We start from the raw sequence: 26,650 nt of genomic DNA on the forward strand, positions 1-26,650 counted from the left end.
GGTGAGAAAAAAAAGTTGCACAAAAAATTGTCACGAGTAAAAACATTTGTGTAGCCTGCTGATTTCAATGCTTTGACAAATTTTTCGCCATTTTGCAATTTTTTTTAAAAATTTCGCATACTTTTTGGCAAAGTGAAATGGAACAGATTCGCTCATCACTAGTCATGGACATATAGATCATTAATTTTGCCAAAATTTTTCTGCCAGCAGAGAATTGACTAAACTAATCCTTGGAACTTGTCATTTGTTTTAACGGAAACCACCTGCCATCGGCTTAATGTTTAAACTTTGAAGGACAAACAGTATCTTAAAACACTGACACATGTTCCTCTATGAAATAATATATGACCTATAATTAAAATTGGTCATGTTTAGAAGTTGCCAGGTCTGAAGAAGATATTGGTTTACAATTAGATATCTCAAACTATCTTCTACTATAGTCATGGTCATATTTAACCCAACCCAATTAAACCCAACTTTGGAACTTGTCATTACATTTAATGGAAACCACCTTCCATGAGCTTAATGTTTAAATTTTGAATGAAAAACAATACCTCATATCTTAAAATGCTGATACATGTCCCACTATGTATTTAAATACGAACCTTGATTAAAAACTTGTAGAATGTCCTATTTTTCATTTCCATGCCAAGAGTTACATGATATTGTTTTGGTTTTATTCAAATTTTCAAATTGTCAAGTGAATGCTTGTTAAAGTATAAATGTTAAACAAATCAAATTCATTAAAAACAGTATATTGATTTTCTTTTCATACTTGGCTTCTTTGTAACGTTGAGATTTAATTGAATTTAGTGATATATCTGACAAACTTGTCAGTCCCTCTCTTGGATGCTAATCCAAAGCTGCATTTTGGGTAATTGATGCCCAAATTCAAAGCCTCGATTGTAAAATGACAAGTACATCTCTGCAATATTGTTTCTTTTCAATAGAGAAAACATTTTTTTCTATTCTCCCCATTTATATACACACACTCACTGGGTGCTACACACCCCTTTGTCCCCAGTAAGTATATTGTTCATCTGTAACTCTATACTATATTAGGAGAAACCTTCTGCTTTCATCTTCTTCCTAAAAACTGAGGTGATAGAGATGTAAATATGTTGCCATCTTCTCATCTGTCTCTCTTTCATAATTTGCAGAAACTATATCATTAACATGACACTGAATTGATAATCAACCTCAATTACTGTTGATGATAGAAACTTGCAACAGTGTTTAAGATTGATAGCTTTAAGGAACGTGCCAATCCTGTATGGGTCAAATGGAGCCCCGTACAATGCTCTATTTCTCTGACCTTATTTCGGAGGTAGATGTCAATTTTTTATTTCTACTTTTCTATGATGATGTTTAAAACATTCTACCCTACTTGTTATTCCTGCCGGCATTGAAACTGTCCTTTGATATTATTTTTAAGTACATAAAATGGGAATATTTTAGTATTTTTCTGATTGCCCTGATAGTTTCATACAAGTTTTAATGTATTCAGTTCAAAGATCTTAAGAAAGTCTGGCTCATTACTGGATAGGCAAAAAAAAAATAGAAATTATTTAGACCAGGTTTATTGAAGCATATTTCCCAACAGGAAAAGGAAAGAGTGAATCATTACATCTGACCATGGCTACATTGGGGTTTTCATGAAAATTAGCAAAGCATTATAAGCCCCATCTTGCAGAGGAACTAGGAACTATTTCATATATTTTGGACTTTCCATAAATGCATATTAATCTTAAACCGTAGTGGGAAAAATCCATATGTCTAAGTTTCTATTTATTAGAACATATCTGTTTTTTTAACTTTTTATCACTAGTGAAAAATCTAGGTAGTTAATGAAAAAAATCATACATTTTTAGACAATATTTTGGTAGCTATTTTTCATTAGTGTTGCATGTGTTTTCTGTAGCTATCAGACACTGTTGATTTGCTTTTCATAACTTTTCACCTTGGTTAACTGAATTTGGAGCAAACTTGTCAATATTTCTTTGTAGTTAACTCAATAATATTTGTAACTAATATTGGCTGCAAGAAGATCTTCCAAGGGACAAGAGTGTCTTTACTCCTTATCCAATCCAAAGCAAATTCCCCACAATGCTTTCAATTCAGAAAGAATCAGAGACACTAAGTGGCAAATGTATCAAGGGTCGAATATCGAGGGTTAATTAACACTCGATATTCGACTGGGGAATTAAAATCCTTCGACTTCGAATATCGAAGTCGAAGGATTTTGCGCAAATAGTTTGATCGAACGATTGAAGGAATAATCAATTAAATCCTTTGCATCGAACGATTCGAAGGATTTTAATCCATCAATCAAAGGATTATCCTTCGACCAAAAAAAGTGGCCAAGCCTATGGGGACCTTCCCCATAGGCTAACATTGACTTTGGTAGCTTTTAGGTGGCAAACTAGGGAGTCAAAGTTTTTTCTTAAAGAGACAGTACTTCGACTATCGAATGGTCGAATAGTCGAATGATTTTTAGTTTGAATCGTTCAATTCGAAGTCGAAGTTGTAGTCGAAGTAGCCAAAAAAACACTTCGAAATTCGAAGTATTTTTTCTTCTATTCCTTCACTCGAACTTAATGAATGGGCCCTTAAATCACCCCATTCTCAACTCTTGTCCTACCCCACACCATACATGTCTGCACATATAATGTGCAACCATCTCTAACTGATATCCTTGCAATTTTATAAAGTTATTTTATATTTCTACTAGATTTAAGATAGGGGTTTGAGATTTACTTAAAATTAAATGTTTTATAACTGTGATTGTGCGACATAATGTTTTAAAATTAATCTGACCATTTTGGGTTGAACAGAAGTTCAATTAAACACAATTTAGATAACAGAACATGTCTGACTATAATAACATTTTTGATTAGCTTTTGTAAACATTAATTAAATCTTTTCAGGATAATTATAATATCTAAAGTTTTATAAAATGAACTTGCAATATACTTACTAGGTTATATTGTTATTGTGTAAGACATATATTATTTAATTCTTGATTGTGCTTTAAGAATTATTTTTATTTTATTGTATCATTAATGGACATACTTTTTCTTTAAAATAAAGCAGAAAAAAGTTAACATTTTCAGATTTAAACTTCCTTTAATTTCCCCCATGAAATGATTTTTATAATTATTATATATTATAATCATATTTTAATTATGTAATAAATAAAAGCAAAGTTGACCCAGGATCATAATACCTGAGGCATACCAAGACAGGGACCACTTGGGACTCCTTGCTGCAACCTACCTTCTCTCCACACAGATCCAGCTGGACTCGCTATGCTGCAGTCTCTTATATACCACAGCTGAGCTTCTATCTCTGGCATTATGTGGCATGGGGAAGGCACAGGTATATAAATGAATGTGGATGCTGGGTTGAGCCAAGTAAGCCATAGAAGAGAACCAGTATGGTCTTTTTCTGTCTCATATTTCCCAGGTAAACATTCTTTTTACACTTTGTAATGTATATTGTATAAATACTGTGCATGCATATATGCAATGCCCTCTCTGCAATCATTAGCAACTGCTCCAGTCCCCCCCACGTAGTTAGTCTTCTGTATACTTTATTAGATATCAGGCATGGGTCTTTATAAAACTTTTATTTTCTTCCATTACAGCAAAAGTCAACTTTGCAGTTGTTCCGTACAACTTTTACTGTTTTTTGGCCCTGGGAGTAAAGGGTTTCATAACTGCTGACTTCACTGAAATATTGCAAAATGATACATATGTCTAAATACAGTGTAATATATAGAGTAAAAGACATACTGTATACCTATATATCGTGATGCATGCCCAACTTCAATTAAGAAGAACCTAGGGCACTACTTTACTAATAAAGGTGAGAATATACAGTGCAGTTTTGGTCTCCATTATACAAAAGGAATATTACTGGAATAGAGAAAGGCCGGATAAGAGTGGTTAAGCTGAAAATAGGCACAGAACACATTGTACCCATTCAGTGAGCTCTAGGGAAATGTATGTAATTGCACACAAATGCAAAATACAGGGTGTACCTGGAAGTAACATCTGATGAGTTGGGAGGAGGTGAAATTTCCATGGTTCCCTTAGTGTGTTGCACTTAAATACACAACTAACTTTTGTCTAGTGAATGTTATTGCTCTTTCAGAAGAGCAAACAGATTTTTTCCTATTTAATTTAAAATACTTGGGTTCTTGGTTTCCTAGGTGCCCTTAGCCATGTGGCTTTTTGACACTTTTTTTTTTTTTGCTTTGATCAACTTCAGGCATTCTTTACTGCTGAGCTTCACTTGATATCACCCTCCCTTTTTCACCCCAGCAGCCTATCAACAGAAGAATGGGAAGGTAAAAATAATGCTACCATGTCCCACCTAGGGGTAGATATGTGAATAGAACTATCCAATTGAAAAACCCAAGTCTGACCATGACTACAATTTCATTGAATAGGAGATACAATAAATTATATGAAAGCAGCTCCAATGCAAAACATAGGATCAGGTAGAATGGCATGAGATGGCTGTCTGCACACCAATATAAAAAAAATACATTTATTGGTTCATGAATAAAATGGTAGAAAATGGTAGAATGAATTATTTCCAATGTGCACAGAGTAATTTAGTGATACAGACTACACCATAAAAATCATGACATCATTCCTTTAAGAATAACCAAACAGTCAGAACTGACATTAGAGTACAGTTTTACTTATGGGCAAGTACATGTATACCATAAAATGTATAGATTTTCATGGCTGCGCCAATAATGTTGCTGTATAAAGATCTGCCAGCTCCCTTGATGACTGTCCTGCAAGCAGTGATCAAACATACAACACAACAGAAAAATGGTCATATTTTGCTTCCTGGTAAAACCTTTCTGTATTTTTCCCTCTTGTTGTCCATGTCTTCTGTCTTTTCTTCTTCAATTCTTAACCCTGAATTCTTCTTTTTAACACTTTCCTTTTTCCTCCACATCTTCCTTGCTCTCCCCTCCACTATCTGATTGCTCCATATTTAGCCTTTTCTGTGCTTCTCTTATCTTTTATTCTCATGGTACAAAAGATCTCAAAAGCTTAGCAAACTTCTCCCTCTGATAGGTAGTATTATTAAATATACATCACCTGTGCACATCTTCCCAGATAAATACTAGTAAATACTACCTAATTTTCCAATTTACCTAGTGGTGTTAACTAATTCATACCATATAATATGTGTAGCACAGTAATGATATGAAGAACAGATGGGAAAAGTGCATAGAATTCATTTATACCATCATATTAAAATGATAACCTCTGATTAAGCCATGGGACCATCTGGTGATGATCAAAACAGGGCTAACTGAGTATTGTGATATACAGCAGGGTTGAAATAAATATGACTATAGTAATTCTCGTAAACTTTTCTATCTCCTATCCAGCAAATGCATTTTAATTGCAGTAAATCCAAAGCTTTAAAATATTATACTATTTATTAGGGTTAGCGTCTCTAAATCTGTATTTATTCATTTTTTATTTTATTTTACATATATATATAATGTAAACCACAATCTAAACCACAATTTGCTCAGAGAAAAAAATTGTAAAATACAAACTCACACTTGGGGGCACATTTACTTAGGGTCGAATATCGAGGGTTAATTAACCCTCGATATTCGACTGTTGAAGTTAAATCCTTCGACTTCGAATATCGAAGGATTTACAGGAATTCGTTCAATCGAACGATCGAAGGAAAAATTGTTCAAATGATTAAATCCTTCGAATCGAATGATTTGAAGGATTTTAATCCATCGATTGAACGATTTTCCTTCAACCCAAAATTTGTTAGGAAGCCTATGGGGACCTTCCCATAGGCTAACATTGCACCTCAGTAGGTTTTACTTGGTATAGTAGGAGGTCGAAGTTTTTTTAAAGAGACAGTACTTCGACTATCGAATGGTCGAATAGTCGAACGATTTTTTAGTTCGAATCATTCGATTCGAAGTCGTAGTCGAAGTAGCCAATTCAATGGTCGAAGTAGCCCAAAAAACGTTCGAAATTCGAAGTATTTTTTCTTCTATTCCTTCACTCGAGCTAAGTAAATCTGCCCCTTAAATTCATATTGAATATCTAGTTTAAGTAAATCTAAAACAACTGGACTTGCTAAGTAATCATTGAAGATATTGCCCTACTAATACTCTTTTTCAGTTGAACTAAAGAAGCTGCTCTGATGAGTAGTGAAATGTCTTCAATGATTACTCAGCAAGTGCAGTTGTTTCAGAATTACTTATACTAGATACAGTATAGCATTACCTGGATGAATTAAAGTCTTCATAGTCATATCACCTATACATTCCTGTAGCCTACTCTCTACAGCTTTTTTAATGGTTAATTTTTATTTATTCAACAGTGGTCATTTATGTTTCCTTAGTGTGCAAGTGCCAGATCACTAAGATGTGCAAGAATATGCCCCATAGTGAACATGTAATAAGCACTTGCACCCCAACAAACAGAGCTGGAACAATCCACTTCTAGGTGCAGATAGCAGTATCAATGGGTGTAGGCCAGCCCTATCCTTGCAGCCTATGTGTGACTGGGAAAGGATTGGAACAAGGTAAAGCTGAGCACACTCCCTCCTTTCTCCAGGTGGCCTGGTGCACAATGTAAGAGGGTACGGCAACCCCCAAAGGACAATTGTATAGAAATACACTGGCATTCAAGGCAATTGAAGTGCAGGGTTACCCCTCGCTATTTATTTCGTGCGAACGCAATTCCAAGCAGGGACATCTCATGCGATAATTAGGGACATCTCATGCGATAATTGTGTTGATTACAATGTTTCTGGGGTGTAGCCCTTTGGAAAATAGGTGGTAAGCCTCCAAAATTTCGTAAGTGACACTATAAAAACAGAGGATCTCCCTGCCAAGAAATGCCCTTGGGATGTTGTTTCTTTCTAAAATAATATAGGGATCCCCCAGACCAGGCTGAATAATAAGGTGGAAAGTGTGTGCAGACAAAGTGATAATTTGTCTGCTCATAAGATTCCGATTTTTTTACAATTCTAACGAGTTCTTTTCTCTCCATCAGATTTTTTTGTGAAAATCTATTGATAAATACGGTAAATAAGTCAGAGGGACTTTGCTCAGAGGGATTTTAACATCATTGTGAAAAATGTTTGGAGTTTGATAAATAGGCACCTAAATGTTTTGAAAATATTTTCTTTCTCTGTAATAATAAAACATTACTTCATACTTGATCTCAGCTAAGATATACTGTAATAATTCCTTATTGGAGACAAAGCGAGCATATTGGGTTTCTTTCATCTTCAAATTAGGTATGACAAACCCTCGCGAGAGATTCGGCCGGATACAGAATCCGTATTCGAATTTGCATATGCAAATTAGGGGTGGAAGGGGGGAAAAAATCTTTACTTCCTTGTTTTGTGACAAAAAGTCATGCAATTTCCCTCCCGCCCCTAATTTGAATATGCAAATTAGGATTCGGATTCGGTTTGGCCGGGCAGAAGGATTCGAGTGCATCCCTAGTTCAAATGATTTTTCAATAGACAAAGTATGGAGATCTAAGTTCTAAGTGGTTTGCTGGTAGTATTACAAACACATTTAGAAAAGATAGTGCAAAGTTAACTCCAGTTTTAGATCCCCACAGCAACCAGCAGGGAGTAAAAACTAGTCTACTGCTTAATAACAAATATTTAATTGCTGTGGATGTGGTTTTAGAACAATGTATTGCAGACAACAGTAAACTTAAAAATGAGAATATTAATATATTTCTTAATCTCCATTTAATATATAAATAAGTTAAACAGTTAAAATGCACCTTTCAGAAGATGTTAAAAAGAAAATAACATGTTATATACTGCATTTTCTTAATTATAAGGGGAAAAAACTTTGTTGGTGATGACTTTGCATTCATTTGCCTCTACCATAGCGTATTTTTATGCAAATTTTGGCCAGCTTATATGCCTCAAGGGAAAGACCTAGAGGAGAATGAAAGCACAGTGTGATTTATGGAACGTTTGCCGTAGTTAGTAGATTTTATGGCTGCAACGTTAGCCATTCTAACAGTTTCAACTTAAGAATGAAATCCTTTAAGTGGAACAATATTTATTGTGCCATTACAAGGTAAAAGAAGGCATCTATTGGGGTCAGGTTTCAGAGGGAAGTGATGCCAACAGATGGACAGGGGCATATGAATATGTATGAGTGTTCTTATTGTGACCTGAAAAGTCACTGCTAAAATCCCATTTTTTTTTTCAAAAGAAAAAAAGAAGCCTAAGGCAATTTTATTCAGTGAGTAGTTTGCTCCACAGCAGATGTATCAGAAAATCTTTATTTGTATATAGACAGCATTTAAAATATTGCGAAATGAAAACAGAGGGAAACTCCAAATATCTTAAAGGATATAAACTCATATGTATAGTTATGCTATTTGCTTACCCTGAACAACAAGTATGAATTGGGGGTGGGGTAATTTCTTGCCTAAGCATAGGCATTGTCATTAGACTTAAATGGCTATTATAAACTTAAGAGACTTAAAGAGATATTCCTTCTGTCTTCCGGGAACACACTGAGAGACCCCTCCTCCTTAGGTAGAACAGGAAAACACCTATAAAAACACCTCCCACTCTACATGCCCCAGTGTTTTTTTCCCAAAAGAACAAGAGAAGTACAAGGGGGGGCCAAAAGACTTATAACTACAGATTTCTTAAAGGAAAACCAGGAAAACCTCAAAAACTAAAGGGTGGTTCAGAGTCTTAATCCAAGCAACAGTTCTGACACCAGGCATCCCATTGCAGTGGGATTGGATTCAAGTTACTTCAGACTTCTGGGTTTTAGAAATCATAAAAAATGGTTACAGCATTTTTTTTTTTCTCATGTTTCCGTGTTTATGGTACCAAAAGCATCAGGAGGTTTTTAGACTGGTCATAAATCGGACTTATCTCAATCAATTTGTGACACCGGTTCATTTCAAGATGGAAGATATAAGAAATGCGATAGCCATTCTCAACAAAGTAGATTTTATGATAATTCTCGATCTCCGAGATGCATATCTCCATGTACCAATAAATCACTGATACTTCGGATTTCTAAGGATAGCAATCAAGGACAAAGTAACATCTGCAGTTTACTGCTCTTCCCTTCAGGCTTTCTTCCTTGCCCAGAATCTTCACAAAGGTGTTAGCGGTTCCTGAGACAGAAAGTAATTCCCCTAATACCATACTGTATCTAGATGACTGGCTTGTGAAGGCATTTTCAGAGAAAATTTTACTCCTTCACCTAGAAGTGATTTCTGTTCATCTGTCTCGTCTGGGTTGGATTCTCAATCACAAATAATCAAATCTGATTCCAGAACTAGATTCTTCCTTAGAAAGTACATCCTTTCCACAGGACAAGATATTGAAGATTCAAGAAGAAGTAAGGAGACTGAGAAGGTCTCACTATGTCACTATCAGGGAAGTTATGTCAGTTCTAGGATTGATGGCTTCAGCAATTCAGACCATGCCATGGGTCAGACTTCATGTGCGTGTTCTTCAATACATCCTAAAGAACTGGAATGGCAAAGAGCAGTCCCTGTGAAATGTTATCAGAGTTTCAGTGGCAAAAAAGCAGTCTCTATCCTGGTGGAAGATGTCCAATCTGGTGAAGGGTCTCCAGTGGAGGATTCCTCTATGGACTCATTTGACCACAGATGCCAGCAAATTCAGTTGGGGAGCTCACTAGTGATGGGCGAATTTGCGCCGTTTCGCTTCGCCGAAAAATTCGCGAAATTCGCGAAACGGCGAAAAATTCGCGAAACTGCGCCGGCGTCTCGTTTTTGACGCCGGCGAATTTTTTCTGCGAATTTTCGCGGGCGTTTCGCGAATTTATTCGCTGGACGCGAATCGCGCAAATTCGCCGCGAATTCGCGCCTGGCGAATAAATTCACCCATCACTAGAGCTCACCTTCAAGGAGCATCATTTCAAGGCAAATGGTCATAGGAGGAGTATCTCATTCCATAAAACTACTTGGAACTTCTGGTGGTTGGGAGAGCATTGAAGCAAGCCTCATCTATATTAAGGGGCAAGTCTGTGTTAGTCAGAACAGACAACAGGGCTGTAGCAGCCTACCTGTCCAAACAGGGAGGGACAAGGAGCCAGAACCTCCTTCAGCTTGCAATGAGGATTTGTTTTTGGGCAGAGACCAACCTTCAGACTCTTTCAGCAATTTATGTGAGAGAGAAAGAGAACTGTTGGCCAGACTTTCTCAGCAGACTTTCTTTTAGCGAATTTGCCCCGATGTCTCTGACATGTTTTTTATCTTAGCATTCACTCGTTACTTTTATGACTCCAATGTTTGTGAGTTGAAAAACAGATTTAGTCCTAATAAGTAAAACATACAGGGCTGTCCATTCCTTTCCTAGAGATACAGCCCAATATAATAAAACAGATGGAAGTTAAATGAGGTAAAACAGCATTTGTAACAGGTTCACTGTTTCATATGCTCTGGATCACTACATTGGACGATAGGAGTGAGATGCACATTAAACTGGGCATTATTATTCTCTCCTAGGAATGCATTTGATATTTCTTCTTAGTATAACTAATTTGAACACCCCTCTGTCTTTTCTCTTACAGGGCAACACTCCCAAATGTGCAAGGAACATTTTTATCAAGGAGCTAAAGATGATCCTGCTGCCATTCATGTTTGCAAACCTTGTGCCTGTAACGAGGCTGAAGTAATGGACAAGAACATTCCCTTTGAGCAGGTAGGAGGGGATGGAAGAGTTGAAGATAATTTTCTTGGTAGTTAACGTAAAGTTAAATAAACATTGCCTTTGCGACAATTGAACTCCAAATGATAGGAACAAATTGAAATAATCCATCTGTTACAAATTACCGTTGTATCCACCTATATGGAGTGAATAAACTGTAATTGCTGTTTCACCACTGTAATGAGCCATGGAATGCCAGAATTTAGGTCAGAAGTAGAAATTTATTAATAAAATTTACAGGCTGCCTCAGTCTATGGATTATATTAGAATAAAGATAGAGAAAGGTTATAATCCCAGATACAGATCTGATATCAAATATGATGCATTTGAACTGAAATCAGTAAGTCCTACAAAATATGGCTCTGATCAATTAATGTGCATCAGATATACTTTTCAAAACAGGTGGGTCTTTGGGGAGATTTTGAAGGTAAGAGAAGAGACAGGTTGAAGCTGAAGAGAAGTCATGCAGTTGGGAATGTAATGAAGTAATGAGAGGCAAAGATCAGAAGCAGAGTGTAGGGAAAATGAAGGAGGGTATTTTGGGACCAGAAAAAAAAAACTTTTTGGATCTTCTTGATATTCCTGAAACCCCTGCTTGAAGGTTTGTTACAGAGAAATCTGTGGTCAATAACTACTATGGGGCCGATTCACAAAGGGTCGAATATCGAGGGTTAATTAACTTTAATTTTTAGCGCAAATAGTGCGATCGAACGATCGAAGGATTATTCCTTCGATCGAACAATAAAATCCTTCGATCAAAAAAAGTTAGCCAAGCCTATGGGGACCTTCCCCATAGGCTAACATTGAGTTCGGTAGCTTTTAGATGGCGAACTAGGGGGTCAAAGTTTTTTCTTAAAGAGACAGTACTTCGACTATCGAATGGTCGAATGGTCGAACGATTTTTAGTTCGAATAGTTCGATTCGAAGTCGTAGTCGTAGTCTAAGGGCGTAGTAGCCCATTCGATGGTCGAAGTAGCCCAAAAAACACTTTGAAATTCAAAGTTTTTTTACTTTGAATCCTTCACTCGAAGTTAGTGAATCGGCCCCTTAATGTCCCAGATATTATTGGAGGTAATAATACAATAATAGTACATGTCTGATACAACAATGGTTTCAGATACATAAATATAGTATATCACAGGTTGATTGAGAAGGGTCACAACCAAATGGTCCTCATAGTGGTTATCCAAAGATTACTTAGAATTTCAAATTTTTTTACTTTGAAAATTCCATCGAATTCACTTCGACCCTTGATAAATCTGCCCAAAAGTGTCCAGCGGAGGGAGTTAGTCAAATGTGAGCCATGAAATGTAGCAGCATGATGACAGCTTATGCTGGAGACATGACAGTGAGATTTGAAGAGCATTTTACAAAGAACTAATATACATGGCTTTATTAGTCCACGGATATTTTTGATACTTGATACTGCCATATTTGTTGATACTTCTTTTTTTATAATTCTGTAAATCCAGTGATATATGGTTTATTTTTGTTTCTTTAATTTATTATTTTACTCACTATGTTACCTATTTTTCTTTGGAATGTATGGTTTTTTTTTGTCTTTTTTGAGTATCTATATTAAGATATTTGTTTGTACCTTTGGCATGTTATACAGCATTGTATATTCTTCTCTTTTGTTACTATGAATATACTCAATCTGCGTAACAAATTCTGCTATGTTTACGGAAAACTCAGTAAAAATGAGTGGAGAAAGTTGACATTGGTGAAGTCTGAGTTGTTTCAATGTTTAGACCTGATTGGTTGCTCTTGGCACTTATGTAGTTTAACACCTATCTTCATGTACTGTACCCTACTATGAATTTATAAATAAAAAATTATCAATATACTGTCTACGTTTTCATTCACTGGTTTATTATAAGGGTGGTACAAACAGTGGTCCTATAAGTGCTAAACTTTGTTCATTTGCTGTAATCTCCTAAATGTTTAAGGCACTGGTCTCCTTTAAGTCATATTTAGTATTCTAATAGCAAAACCTCTCCTTATTTTATATTTGATTTGCACCATGATAACAGTGAGACTATGGATATTGTGTTTTTTAAGGTGGATAACAAAAACCCTAATTTTATCATATTATTCTATTTTTTTTTTTCAGATTAATGGCCAGACAGTGTGATCAATGTATGGACGATACTATAATCATACAAAGTCCCATGCTCGAGGTTGCCTTCTGTGCAAATGTAACATTTCAGGCACACTCAGTGGAGATGTAACATGTGATCAGTATTCCGGGCAGTGCAAGTGTAAGCCAAATTTTACTTGTAAGTGGAGGAAAACATAATATATAAATATCTAATTTATTTCCAGGGGCTTGGCAGCTGCTTATTAGAAGAAACAGGACTGTAATGGTGAACATACACTGGCTGAACATCCACTGTATCCAAGAAATCAGCTGGCAGGCCAATAAGATGTATATTGAACAAGTGTCTCTAAATGTCCATGGCCACCTTCCATTGGTATGTTGGTTTTGGATAACAGTCTATAACAGGACTATATTTGAAAAGGAGCTGCAGCTCATCTTTACTTCTTCATCTGCCAATGCACCATACATTCACTGACCTGTTGCACTTGCAACTTATATCTTCCAGCAAGGCAGATCCTCTGTGATTCAACAGAAAAGCTAGATGGTCTTTGGAATCTAGTCACTGAACTGGCACAGATGGCCAGACAATAGGTCATTATCAACCAAACTCCCCAGTATGTCATTTCCCCAGCCCAAACTTTGGCAGCTGAAATGTTCCAATCTATTTGAATGTACATTTTGTTTAAAAATATGAAATAAATTCCTAGAATTGTTAAGAAGTTACCAGAGTCCTCATACGAGAAGCTAACCAGGAACTCCTGGCATCCCAACCAAATTAGTTTGTGGCCTTGTATCAGTAGTGGCATCAACTGGTCCACCCCAATATGTAGTATTTACAATTTCTATTATGTTGAAGCATCAGGACATCATTGTAGTATTATGAATATCACCAGAGCATTAGTATTTTTTATTTTTCAATGTCAACTTTTTTTTTGCTCTACAGCTTAAAATAAAATAACGTTACTTGCTTAATGTAGGCATGCCCCTTTTGGTAAATTAGTAGATTTTCAAAACTGTTTTATGCTTAATGAGTTCTAAGCAAATCATTCCTATGCCAGTTTTCTTATTAAACCAAACACATTCTTTGCTATGGGGTCCTTTTGTGATAAATCTTTCCATTTTCCTATTATATTTCTTTGAACTGTTCCTATGAAATGCAAAATAAGTCAACATAATTCCACTGATCGTGTACATTGGTTGGGTTACTTATCAAAGGCCATATAATTTTAATTTTGTAATTCAATGCCAAGCTGATTATAATACACTTCTGCCTCCAGCATTATTTATCATGTTCCTTTACAAGACATTCTTTTTTGTTTGTGGCTCCCACAGGTATGTTTTCAAAAATTGTATTTTATTATAGCAATTTATTACTTTCCAAATATTTGATGAGAGTTACAAATATATAAGGACAAAATTTATCACATGCTTGAAATACACTGTGCACATAATACACTTTGAAATGTTGATGTATGGGAATATTATGTTAAAGTGAGCATGGAATCAATAGCAAACTATGCAGTGAACAGAAAAGAATTTTTTTATTTTTTTTGTATTTGGATTACATTACATACTTTAAAATGAAAACTGATTTTTTGATGGATTAAACATTTCAGGTGTGAACATTTGTTAGGATGCAAATAGAAAAAGAATCTTTATTATTTAGTATTGAAAGAATGCTCAAAATACTTAAGTCGCTATACCTTTAGTATAATTTTACCTTTGTATTTTTATAATAATCGTAGTAAGACATGAAAATTTAATTGTCTTTTTTCTTTAGTTTTCTTTTTCTTTCAATATCTTTTAGGACTCAGATAATGATCAGGAAGGTTGCAAAACCATGTTGAGTGATGACCACATCTTCACTCTACTGGCCTGCACAAACCAACTAGGGTTGCCACCCAGTCAGTTTTTCACCGGCCTAGCTTGTAAAATACCAGCCAGTGCTGGTATCATAGATTTATTTATTTGCAGGTAAATTTGTAATTGCAATCAATCCACCCTCAGCCTGCCTCCAATCAGTCCCTTTTTGCCTGCCCTAGCTCCTCTACTTAACTAATCCCCAACCAATTCCACACTTCATGACAGACTCCACCCTTCAACATCACAACTCTGCATATTTAACGACACGGCTACGTCCCTTTGATATCACAACACTTCCTCTTATGAGGAAGCAGCAGCACACTGAGGGTTTATTGAACCCAAAACATACAGAAGAAAGGCAACGTTTCGGGCCACCTGGGCCCTTTATCAAACCTGAAGCCTAATATAACCGATCAGCATGCAAACCCGCAAGTGGCAGCAGGATGCAGCGTGCCACGTACCTTTACAGTTATTTTCTGTACAGAACACAAATTTATTCGTAGAAAAAAACTCACATTTTTTATGATTTATAAAACCCAGATTCTGTTAAAATTTTAGAAAATTTTGGATCTTAGTAAATAACCCCCTCAATGTAAAGTTATAAGAGCAGTTAACTCCTGTAATAGAACTGCTGTTCTATAAATAAAAAAACGTTCAGATCTTTGACTGTGCAATAAAAAGTGACTGGCAAACCCTAGCTACAGTGAAGTATTTTCCTATAAACTGAGAAGGCCCAATTACATAATACAGAAAGGTATATTTGATACCAGCTGTCAAGCCATATTTCTTAATAAAAACCTCGATTTCTCCTCAATTTGTGTGGAGAAACATCTCATTCCATCTGTATAACGGCAGCTTGGAATTTAGTATTACTTTACTTTATTACTTTATTTACCTTTAGTATTACTGTCTCTTAAATTTTAGAATGAAAAGCAATTGGGGGAGTGATTACAATAAATAATACAAGTGCGTCGCTTCCGAATCAAATGCCCTTTCGAAATAATGCAATTCATAAGACTAAAGAGGTAGAAGGGAAAATGCATTTAATGCCAAACACGCTAACTCTCTTTGATGCCCCTTAGGCCTTTGTCAGTCTCGTTAGGAATAGATTACCTGTCAGGAATATGTATGGCATATTCAAATAAGCACTGTGCATATTTTTTAAACATGATATGAATCCATGTAGGCCAATTCTAATAGTTCAAAATGAATCATAATTCTTGTTAACAATACATTTATTTTTACGATTTCCAGCAGCAGTGGCCCCTTCTTTATTCTCCTTATTGAAATTAAATGATATGCCTTGGGTGAGCCATTCATCATTCCTTAAGGAACTTGCCTTTTGTTGAAGAGTTCTAGAATTTTTTTTATCCCTATACATTATGTATTTCTATCCAATTTAATAGATGCTTTTCCTCCACGTGCATTTCTAAATGCATTCGCTGTATGTTTACATATATTAGATCTGTAATGCTTTCTTGTCACATAGGAATATATTTTTTACAGTACAGAATGTAATATACCTATCCTACATTTAGGGGCAGATTTATCAAGGGTCGAATTTCGAAGTGCAAAATACTTCGACCCCGAATATCAAAGTCGAAGTATTTTTCACCGAATTTGGCCATTGAACGATCAAAGTAAAATTGTTCGATCGTACGATTACATTTTAGCGTATGATCGAACGATTTTACTTTGTGTGAAGACTTAGGAAAATGGTCTAGAAGGTCCCCATAGGCTAACATAGCACTTCGGCAGGTTTAATTTGACAAAGTATTGAAGTCGAAGTTTTTTTAAAGAGACAGTACTTCGATTATTCAATGGTCGAATATTCAAACAATTTTTACTTCAAATTTAAATCAAAGTGAATTCGAAGTCGTAGTATCCTATTCGATGGTTGAAGTATCCAAAAAATTACTTCAAATTTCGAATTTTTGTACCTTGAAAATTCCCTCGAATTCACTTCGACCCTTGATAAATCTGCCCCATAATGTACATGATATCATAAAGTAGGAGAAATATACTGTATGTACTTCCATTCCATTTCCATTTTCAACTTCATCTCAACTTCTTGTATTTATTTTAGAAAAAAAAAATATATTGAGCCATCATTGAAAGATTCCCTGAAAGGTGTAGCCTTAGTATAATTGTAGATAAGAAGAAAGTCCTCCATCTGCATAGGGGACTATTTCTAAACTCCTTTTTCTTGGTTTCTAAAACAGTCCAGATGGATGCGGTGTTTGATGACCTTCTAGAATATTGGAGATATTCAACAAGGTAACATACTCTATTCATTGCCTTTATACCAGCCACAGACCTTTCTAATAATGCTTACTTAATTCTAGCCTTTCCTTCTCCTTTAAGGTATCGAGATCCAAATTACAGAAAGACCCATTATATGGTAAACCCCAGGTCCCGATCATTCTGGATAACAGGTTCCATACCTGTATTTGTGTGTCAGAGGAGGGATGTTTTTTGCCCACAATAATCTATTTTTATCTAAGATAAAATAAGTAGAAAACACATCTTAGTTATAAAATTGATAAATTACCCATTTGTTTTTCTTTAAAGCTAGTTAGTAGTCATCGCAAGTATTTTAGCATCAATTAAATAAGACAAATATACACAGTATATTCTAGGTGCATTGTCTTGGTACAGTGTATTGTAGCTAACCAGTGAATTCCAGTGACACCACTAGTGGCTACTATTTGAAATCTATTGGGAAGATCAACATACAAATTTGTTTTGGAGCTAAATATGCATTGGATTCACATTACACTGGAAAATTTGCCCCTCTCTTTACAATAAAATAGTGTAATTTATATTGTCCGTCATTAAGGTTTTCAGTGTATGTTTTTACAAAAATCAATCTGATAATGTTAAAGCACTTAAAATTAATACCTAATAAAAATGGGGTCTTAAAAATGTGCAGACATCCAAAATCTGCATAAGAGCAAACGAGAGCAAGCAATTTATAAATTGAACATACTGTAGGAAGTGCTGGTTTTAATATATTAAATTCACTGAAATTGATAGTTTTATCATATATTTTAATGATACATATGTCCCCCATTTCATTAACCCTTTTATTTATTGTAAGATGCTGTATTATCTCTTATAAAGATGTAGTTTGTTCCAAAATGTCATTATTTCTCTTGTGAATCCATTACTTTTTGTAATTTTTTTTTTTTTCATTTTAAGAGGAAGGAAATAAAGAAAAACTATAATGAGCATTAGGTGTCCAATGTTCTGTATGTGTTGAGGACAATATTTAAACATGGTTTAAAAGATAAGAGTGATCAGACTATTTTGTTTGACCTTAATATTTATATTTAGTTAAGAAATACAGTAATTTGTAGAAATATATTCCAAAGAATATAATAAAAATAAAAACAATAAACAAAATGAAAACAATAAAAATCATTTATATAGCAGTGAGGCACACAACAAAGTAACCGTCAATAGGTACATTTCTAAACTTCATTTAGTTTTGGGATAAAATTCCAAATTCCCAGACAGACAGACATCTAAGAACTAAGAGGTCTTAAATTAGTGATGGGCGAGCAACAAATAGCACAACAAAATTTTGGTGCAAAACAATTTTACTAACAGTAAATTTCGCTGGCATAATTTCGCCAAGGAGATAGACTCTCACTTTAATGCCAGGCGAATTTTCACTCTGGTGAAAGAGCGTTACTACGCAAGTTTTTGATTTTACTGACCGTTACCTCTATCGCCAGACTTGCCTTCGCCACCTCAGACCAAGCGAAGTGCAATAGAGTAGATAGGAGTTCCTCAAAAAACACTGGTGTCTTTTCCTTTTTACAGGGTGATAGGCTGAAAAATATTGAAATTTTTTTTGGGGGTACCCTCCTTCCCCCCTACATTTGATAACATATGGCACCTAAACTAAACTGTGGACACATGTGTAGGGCAATATAAAACCTCTATATAATTTTATTAAGGTTCCCTGGCCTTGTGTAGTGTAATGTATTTATTTTCTGCAGCATATACTTCCATTGTACTTTAACTGCACGCTAACGCTAGCGTAACTTTGAACTGCTGAGCGTATTTTCGCTAGCGCAACTTCGCTAGCGTTCGTACCCTGTGCGCAACTTCGGATCTTTGCGAATTAGTGTTGTCCAGGCAAATTTGCACATGGCAAAGTGTTGCGATGTGTGCAAAGCCAGCGCTAGCGAATTTTTGCCGGTTAATAAGAACTGGTTTTGCCACAAAAATGCAGACCATAGACTTGTATGGCGTTGTGCGTTCAAAAAAAAAGACTCTCGTCAAAAAAAATGTTGCCGCTCGACAAATTTGCCACTGGCAAAATGTTGCCAACGCCCATTAAAGTATATGGGCGTCGGCAAAATTTCGCCGGTGGCAAATTTTTGCCGAAATGAAACGGGTCAAATTTGCCCATCCCTACTCATCACTGGACTCTTATTTATCTCTAAGAGAGGAGGAATTGTGTTTGCCATTTGGATGCAATGGAAATCTGTATCTTAGTTAACGCTTGGTTAACCTTTTTTTTTTCTCTCCTAGGTAATTTCTTAATGTGGTTTACGCAGTAAATTAGTATATTCTTTTAGATTTTGGCACGTATGAGGTGTTCTAATAAGGCATGCACATCATTCCAAATGGGTTGTATTTGGGACATTCCCAGGGGCATCCCATCCCCTCCAGCTTACTTGTACATTGTCTGGGAATAATCTATACAGTTTGATTGGGGTGAGGTACCAAAACATAAGTATTGTATAAACATTTCCTTTTTGTTTGATGCTGGCGACCCCCTCCTTGCATTTTCCCAGATCTGCTTCCAATCATCCATGTAATTTCTTTCTCTAATATATCTTCCCATTTCTGCATATATGAATGTTTATATTCTTGAGGGATCATTTATCATTCTATATATTTTAGAAAACAAACCTCTATGAAGGAGGCATTGGTATGCCAATTGGGGTAGGAGATTTTTTTTTTAAGGGTTCATAATCAAAGGATCACAGAAGTGTCGAATACATATAAAATCAGAATTTGGATTCTGGAGTGAAGCTAAGATGTTATTACAGTGAAACCTCAATTTTACATCTCCTGATATTAAGTTATCCCTCATTTTACATAGTTGGTTTGTGGTCCCACCTACTATATTATCCATAATACATGATTTTACATTTTCCTGGATTTTACTCCATTTTTTTCTGGTCCCCTGAAAAACATAAAATGGGTGTTCTACAGTATTAGCTTAAAATAGACAAGTAGTCATAGATAAGTAGGACAAAGACCATTTATATTTGAATATGGTCTTCCTCCAAATACATTATGTAGATTGAATATACAGTAGTTTCATTAACCATTGAGTCATATAGTTTTGTTTTATCTATTGTGCCCAGACCCATAGGTATATTTGGAGACTATGTGATGCTTCATAATAATTCTGATATATCACCTAAATCTCCTTGTCTAGGAGAAGTAATAAGAATCAGCTTATTCGTTCTTGGTCTCTTCTTTTCAAATAATGTTACAAATGAATGCTTGCATTTGCTTAAAGAATCCTATGGAACTGCAATTGGAAGGGTTTCAAACAGGTACAGTCTTAAACTATTATTATAAAACCAAGGGGTCTGCCATTTCTGAATGATGCTTCATTTCATTGCGGATAAAATGCAGTTAGTTTAATAGATAATTAGTTGCAGTACCATTGTATTTGAAAGGAAATAGACCAGTATTCAAGTAGAATTCATGGACTCAGATCTGGGGCACTTCATAAGACAGGTGAGAACCTTGGCTCTGATGGCTGCACCTTACAGGTTACCAAGAGTGGAAAAAAACCACTTCTGGTAATTTTATGAGCCAAATTTATGGTTAAAAAATCTGTCTCTCCACACTAGTGATGTGTTGAGGGGGGTATGAGGAGGGCATGGTATTTAGAAAGCTGCCACATATTACAGAAATGCCCCAGCCTTGTGCTTAAGCATTTTCATGATCAAGCAAATCCGAGGAACAGATTACTAAATATATTTGTTGAGAATCAATTTTCCACATTTTTTGAGTGATCAGGCAAGAAGCAGTAATTTTCTAATGTTGATTGATCTGTCCCTTACGTAACAGGGTATGTGAACAATATGAGAAATCTTTAGTAGAGTCTTTTCTAAAACATTAATTACATTGCAAAACAACTGACATTCAGTAGTGACTGACCTGCAAGCAAATACCAGCATTTGGGCAAAAGTTGTTGAGGGGTCAGCAAGCCTGCAAACAGCTGTTATACCAACGGAGTTACAAATCAAATTATTTTGCCATTTCCAGCAGGCATGGCAAATAAAGAAGTGTGTGGTGTTCTGTTTTAGGTGAGAGTCACTGACTGCTAAATCTACCAGTCTTGGGAATGTTTGAGGCCATATGTTCATCAATGCCCACACCTGGGGGCACATGTACTAAGGGTAGGAAATCGAGGGTTAATAAACCCTCGAATTTGACCCTCGAAGTAAAATCCTTCGAATTCGAAGGATTTTGTGCAAATCCTTCAATCGATCGAAGTAAAAATCGTTCGATCGAACGATAAAATCCTTCCTTCCTTTTTCTTTGATCAAAAAAACCTTAGAAAACTGATGGGGAATGTCCCCATAGGCTAACATTGTAGCTCGGTAGGTTTAAACTGGTGAAGTATGTAGTCAAAGTATTTTTTAAAGAGACTTTACTTCGACTATCGAATGGTCGAATAATCAAACGATTTTTAGTTTGAATCGTTCTAATCTAAGTCGAAGTCATAGTCGAAGGTCATAGTAGCCTATTCGATGGTCGAAGTACCCAAAAAAATACTTTGAAATTCGAAGTTTTTTTACTTCGAATCCTTCACTCGAGCTTAGTAAATGTGCCCCCTGGTATTACCTGTTCCATGGATTTAATGTTTGTAGCTCAGTCTCCTGTTTGCAGTGGGCATGTATTAGTAGGATAGCTTTATCTAATTCTGATCAGATTGGCTGACGTTTTGTCCATATAATGTACAAATGCATTTGTGTCTTTTCAATTCTTCTTTACAAAAACCAATATAATTGTAATCATTCAATTTTCAAATTATATTAGCCTTTGAAACATGTAAAAGAATAATTAGGAGATTAGTTAAAATAAATAATCAGAACATATTCTGAATGCATTCCAGGCCCAAACTAGTAATGTTGTCATTAATCACTGCCTTGCTGTTGCCATGTCTAGGCACTCCTAGTAAAACAAAATGAGAGCTTTAATTTTTCATAAATTGATACTGAGAGAATTACCCACCTCCAAATTAAGGGATATGCAAATTCAAAAATACATAGAGCTAGGGCCACTTACAAATATGACAAAAGGACATATTTCCCAGTTGCAGAAAACATCTGGGAATTAAAAGAACTAGCACGGGCCTCAGAGCTTTGATCATTAGTGGAACCTCTCACTTTTGCCAATTTGTGTAGATCAATAGCTCTGAAATATTATGATCTACTTAGCGGTAATTCCTAAAATAATTCATACATGTAATTGAATATTGCTTCTTATTCCTCCATAATTCAGTACAAAACTATAAAAAAGCATGCCTATGTTTTGTTTATATTTGTACTTTATCAAACTGAAAATTTTTGATTTTATGATGTAGAAAGTTCACTGGAACTTCTTAAATGAATGTCTTATTTTGTTAGAAATTGTGAACATTTGATGCAGATCAGTTGCAATTATGGGTTGGATCAATAGGAATAGTGACAAGCAAAATTTGTAGTCGAGTTGCGCCCTGAAAATGATGCCCATAAACTCAAATGGGTGAAAAAAAATTGTTGATGATGCATTTTGGCGAACAGGTCCAAGAAGCAAACAGGTCCAATTCACTCATCAATATATTGTAATAAAAAAACATATGTACAAATTGCTGGTGTCAACAATAAGGGGCAGATCTAGAAAAGAAATTAGAGTTTACGTCAGTCTCGATTCATTCCTATGGAAATTTTATAAATAAAAATAAATGTATTTATAAATGGTAAAACCTAACTTCCATACATTGACAAATGTGCCTATAAAAATGCATTAGGGATGAATAGAAAGTGAGGGAATTTTACTGTGGAAATCCCTACTTTCGCAGATTTGCTCCTAAATTTATCAGTTTACATGGAGGTAGAAACTTTAAAAAACTATTACAACTCTTGTACAGTATGTATAATTGGATTCAATAACCTTTGCTGAGCTGGCTAAAGTGCTCTGTAAAATAAACACTTAATGGAATAAAACCTTTACTGTTCTCCTTGCCTTTTCACAAGACCAGAAAGGGCACTATAAGCATTGATCAACTCTTGACAGTTATGGTGGCACCAAAGGTGTGCTGCTTATCTTCTCAGCAAATGTAGCAGGAAGTGTTGAGCAGGAGATTAGTCTCTGATACTTGCAGTTCTTGAGATATAACTTTTATTGTTCCCTTTGGGGTGCTCATACAGTATATGTCTAGTAATATGAAACCAAGTAAATTTTCAGTCTTCATGGCTATCATTATTTATAATCTCTGTATTGAACATAATTATAAACCAGAAGTCCCTTCACCTTGGATAAATAGAGATAGTGTTTCATTACGGATAATGATGGGCGTTTTTGATGCCCGCGTCCGTTTTTGGATGCCGGTGACATTTTTTTTGATACTGGCAAATTTTCGCCAGCGAATTTTAGTGGTCGTTTCACAAATTTATTCGCCGACGGCGAATCACGCAAATTCGCCTCAAATTCGCCCATCACTAATTATGGACCCACTCATGGAGTACCAAGGGGGAAAAGTGAACTACAATGAAAATTCTGTTTTTCAATTTAGTTTGGCCACATATTGATGACCAGTTTGGCCAATTTCTAACACACTAGCCTATCACTGCTTCTTAAGTGTGTCCCAATGCTTGCAGTTTACTGAGAACACATCACAACATTTTGAGTGAAAAGTAAAACACCTGACAGAAGATGACCTAAATGTCCATGTGTGTAACATATAGTCTTACTACAAAGTCCCAGGGTCTACAGTTCTTTTATCCTTTCATCCAAGCTGTATGCACTGTCAGAGGTCTTAATAATGGTAAATGTGAAAATGAAATGCAGATATGCCTCATCTATTATATGGACATTACTGCATAAAGGAGACTGAAAGTTGAAGTGAAAGGGAAGTGAAATTGTACAATATTTATAGTTAACAATATGATTAAAACACACTTCACTTAAAAAAGACCACTGAGTGTTTTCCCTTTCCATTGCAATAGGTTGATAACTCTGCATTACACATTCAAGCCTATTTGATGCTAGTATTCTATCCATATTTGAGGCTAATGTGACTATTGATGCCTCCTTAAAACTCTTCTACTGAATAGTGATTTCCCTGACTGTGCAAGGGAATGCATTTTCAGTACATCTGGCTTGCCACATCCCTTCTGGTGTCTACAGACCTCCAAGTGGGCTGGACAAACAGCTGGAGACCCTTTAGGGAAAACAAGCATGTTGCACATGTACCTTTATCAGCAGAAGTTGCAGAATATTTGCTGAGCATGGATTTTCCATAAATCTTCTTGATCTACTCTATTGACTAAAGGTTCCTCATTTTACCCTTTTGAACAGAGTGTAAGTAAATTAAATAAGGGAATATTATGTAATGCAATACATATAAATTCTGTATGTTTACTGGATTCATTTTTCATAAAATATTTATTTAGCTTTCCAGTATGTTTTGCTCTTTGTTTAGTAATTCTAGAAAGATTTTTATAGAATTTAAAATACAGTAATCATGTTTTGAGTCTACTACAACACAATTTTTGTACAGTTTTTATGTTAAGGAGCTGCTTGATACTTAGGCCCACCCATATAGGAGGTTGGTATGGCCGGCTATATGAGTGCATTTTGTAACTTATTTCAAGTTTGCAAGCAGCCTTCAACGTTTCTATGGTTTTATGTTGCATGAAAGACTACATTTGCATTGACAAGGTCTGGTTTTAAAGTACTGTGGTCATGTTGGCTTAGTTTTGGCTAATATGTTTTATCAACTCACATTGAAAAGTTTAATTTCTATGTAATCAATTTAGAGAGATAGAGAGAGAGAGGTTGAGGCTACACCACTCTACATATATATTTGCCATATGACTTCAGCCAAAGTACTTGACATAATTCAATATACTGCAATTTAAGTTAACTTAAGTTAACTTCAAGGAATACAATAGGTAAAGCCTGACAAAAATAATCATTGCCCCTGCAAAATTATGCCACTTATTAGTAACATACAGTTAGAGATGCTGTATTTTTCAAGCTGCAGGTGTGGTTCAGTGGCTGTTCTAGGTCAAATATGAAGTTCAATCAACAGAAACAAAAATTTTAAATGGAGCCATGCAGCATTATTCTCCTGGCTACTGGTTGCCTACCTCTGAGACCTGGGATTGATTGTTGTTACTTGTGACCTTAAAATAGTCCATGTGTTGCATGTATATTATAGTATTCAATATGGTAAATTACTGTAGATGTACACATCATAGTGCATATCATGAAATACTATAAACCTTTTTGCTAGTCATCATGGTATGCAGGATATTATTTATCTACTGTCTGCTGTAAGCAAAGGCTAGTGCCTTTAGATGTCCAGTGAAGGGAAGTCGCATGGCAATATTGGGTTACATTCTAAACTAGAAGTGATAGTAATAAATGTGTTAAAGTGACCTATTCATTCTGGGATTTTCATAAGGGCATGGGCAGTGACTGATTCCCAAGGAACAAAATAAAATTCTAGAATTCAAGCCGGTATCAATCTTATATTGGATTATAGCCAACCTTATTTGCTTGTCCTTCAATGCTTTGTTTCACATTCATAAGCTAGTGAATCACATTTTATTTCAAATAGATAAAAATGAATATTATGTTGTTCTACTCATCCATAATATGTTTACCACAGGTCTTCAATGTGATCATTGCAACTTGGGTTTCAAACTACAAACCATATTAGGGGTGGAGAGCTGTGTGCCATGGATCCATCAATCAGTTCTGCAATCAGCGGCCAATGCAAATGCAAAAGAGAAGTCAAAGGTCTTCTGTGCAACAAATGCTCTGACAACTATTACTGGCCTGATGCTCTCGGCTGCAAACAATGTGATTGTAACGTGGAAGGAATTATTCCTGGGACAACTTGTGATGCAGTGAGAGGACAATGTGCTTGACAGCCTTACACTGGTGGAAGACAATGCAATGAATGTGTGGTTGGCTACTACAAAGTACAACAGAACAATTCTATGCCTGTCTTCCCTATGATTGCGATGTTTCAGGCACAATTAACAGTTCTCAGTACTGCGATAAGTCAACCGGACAGTGTTTCTGCAAACCTTTTGTAAAGTGTCAGAAATGTAACATCTATATATCCCACAAGTATAATCTCAGAATCTTCAATCTTCTTGGTTGTCAGGACTGTGACCCACTTGTGACATTAGTAGGCACCTAATGTGACCCCATTAGTGGACAATGTAAATATCTTCCAAATAATCAAGGAAGAAGATGCAACCAGTGTAAGACAGATGAGCAAATGTATTTACTTTTCTTTGTTGATGAAAAATAATCTTATTATTTTATAGGTTCCATTTCTTTTCTATATCCAAGATTCCAAACGTTTTCATTAAAATTGTATAACATGACTTGTCTTATAAGTGCATGAATTCAAGATGTTTGGCTAATAATTGTAATCAAGGCAGTGTCGGACTGGCCCACAGGGATACCAGGAAAAGTTCCGGTGGGACCAGGTGTCAGTGGGCCCTCATGATGCTAAACTTTTGGCCTATTTCATGGCCATTCCCTATTTCTATGAGAACAAAGAGGCTAAATAGGTGGAATAATAGATTATAATATGTAAAGAAAAGAGACTAGGAGAAAAGACGTTGAGTGAGGAGAGGAAGAATATAGTACTGAGGGTGGGCCCCT

The 26,650-nt window shown here is 35.6% G+C and overlaps 1 pseudogene; it reads left to right on the plus strand.

Moving 5' to 3' along the window:
• Positions 1-12,870: 12,870 nt before the first annotated feature.
• LOC121394160 lies at positions 12,871-26,435 on the plus strand (annotated as a pseudogene).
• The last annotated feature ends 215 nt before the right edge of the window (positions 26,436-26,650 follow it).

Source organism: Xenopus laevis, chromosome 5S (genome assembly GCF_017654675.1).
Source record: "Xenopus laevis strain J_2021 chromosome 5S, Xenopus_laevis_v10.1, whole genome shotgun sequence".
In the NCBI taxonomy this organism is placed as follows: Eukaryota; Metazoa; Chordata; class Amphibia; order Anura; family Pipidae; genus Xenopus; species Xenopus laevis.